Source organism: Palaemon carinicauda, chromosome 17 (genome assembly GCF_036898095.1).
Source record: "Palaemon carinicauda isolate YSFRI2023 chromosome 17, ASM3689809v2, whole genome shotgun sequence".
NCBI lineage: Eukaryota > Metazoa > Arthropoda > Malacostraca > Decapoda > Palaemonidae > Palaemon > Palaemon carinicauda.
Genome location: NC_090741.1, coordinates 128,148,019 through 128,150,518, shown reverse-complemented (window position 1 = coordinate 128,150,518; position 2,500 = coordinate 128,148,019).

Below are 2,500 nucleotides of genomic sequence, written 5' to 3'. Positions count from 1 at the left end.
AATACTTTCTATAGCAATAAATGGTAAGACTAGGTTCTTTGGACGATGTTGAGAGGATAATAATTGTTATAATTTAATAGTGCATTCCTTGTGCTGTGAAATTTCTTCACACTGCAGTGTTCAATGCCCTCTTCATAATTAGGGTCAATTCTCCTGCAAAGAATACACTCATTATGAGAAAATATAAGAAGACAATCATAACACTAATATGTATTACAGTATCATATATTCAGCTATCGTAAAGAGCAAAATTTTATTGACGTAAATGCCTCATATGAATTTCTTTGATGTATATCACTTACTAACATTATGGTAGCCATAAAAAATACCTTCTGTGTAATTTTTCAGTACCCTAGGATATGAAATTGGGTCTTTCAATTGTTAGGTACTTAAGAAGTAATGTATCTTTGGAATTTAAATCCCATGGAAACTCAACAAGCATAAGTTTTGACCTTTATCCTAGCAACTCTTTAATGGATTTCTCAAATCATGCCCTTAATATGCTAGTCTCTTTACATTTCCTTGATAGAGGTCATTTTCATATTGTAAGCAAGGCTAGATCATGAACACGGGAAATTGCGTGCCGAGAAAAGATGACGTAAGAGACTTGCTCAAGATATAGAGTGATCTTTATTTTGAATGAATAACCAAAGACTCATGAGCAACAAACTTCATATGTCACTTTGGAGAATTTGCAACAAAAGTTACTAAATATAAAGAGAGAAAGAGATTCTCTTCGTGTTGACGAAGCCAACCAGTGATTTTCTAGAAAAGCTAAATAAAATGGAGTATCTGCTCAAGAGCTTTCATTGAAAGAAATGTTTGATGCCCAGAAAAGCATCAGTTATGACATTAGTAGGTGATATTGCAAATGTAATATCAATTTCTGAAAATATCATATATACAAATTTTTTTCTGTTGTAAGATGTCAAAAGTTTTTCAGAACTTTTATCCTAAATCAAAATATGGCAGAGAGGGGGGGGGGAGAGGCAAAAGCGTAGAATAATGTATAAGAAGACAAAATTGCAGATGTATTAAAAACAGGTGCAACTTTGTGCAATTATTATTATTATTTTTTTTTTTTTATCTTCTTATCATCCTGTTGTATGTCCACCAGTAACTGTCTACTTAACTTGAAGGGGACTATATTTTAGAAACATATACTAGATTTTTTACCCTTGTATAATTTTTTTTTAATTTTTTTTTTTTTGTAATAAAACTATTTTAATACATCATTGATGTGTATACAACAACTCTCCATTAAAGGAATTAGGAATAATGCACTTAGATCTTCGAGATTTTTTTTTTCTTTTTTTAAAGAACCGATGCAGCAAAACTTAGGTTAGAAACCATAGGAGACGGCCGGTCAGGGTCACCGGCTAAGCTCTTCCAAGCTGCACGTGAACAAAACTGCTCTTTCTGTACTATAGGTCTTCCAAGTCCTGAAAATTAATTTCTCTCTCCTAAGCATTTTTCATGATGGATTTGATTAGCATAAGAAATATAATTGTTGTTGTTTGTTCTTCACGAAAAAAAGGAGATATCAGTTAGATATGTCTCCCATTAGAATAATATTTCAAATAGCGTCCATAACATTCAGCTCTACACTTTTCACAATAATGGAATGAGTATGAAAAGCCTCCTTTGTCTCATAACAAAAAGAAATCAGATGTTTACAAGATACATCGAGATCTGTGTGCGTCTCTCTCTCTCTCTCTCTCTCTCTCTCTCTCTCTCTCTCTCTCTCTCTCTCTCTCTCTCTCTCTCTCCCTCTCTCTCTCAATATCTGTTCTTCCCTGCCAATGAAAAAATGTCTTGTTCGCCGAGTGTACTGGGAACAACATTTTATGTAGGATTCCCAATGATAGGGACAAAGTCATAGTGGATCCCATATTTTATCAAAACAGATATCATATATATTTCCCCTTCTGTGAATATCTGAAGAAAAAAACTAACTGAATATGTTTTTATGGGAGCAGCGAAGATATTTGGATGTTTGTGTCTCATCTCTTGGACCAAAATATTAAATGGATTTTGGATGACAGGATGTGCGTGCATGCATATATGTGTGTAGCCTATGCGTATGTTTTTGTGCGTGTGTGTTTGCCTGTGTGGGTATATCTGCTGTATGATATATATATATATATATATATATATATATATATATATATATATATATATATATATATATATAATATATATATATATATATATATATATATATCCAATTGAATTCTGAAAAGATATCTTCTTTACACAAATGTGATATTTCATGTAGTGATTATATGAAGTTTGATCAAAATTAGTGAAATATTATTGCACAATAGTTGTTTTCCCTTATATTCTAAAGGATAAAAGTAATTATGATGACTTCCTGTTTTAGTAGGATAAAAAAGGACAAGTCCTTATTTAGGCTGACTTACAAAAGGATGAATACACAAAATAATTGGTATGTAGTTATTCAACTATATTCAGAATTATTTTCGATTATCAATTACAT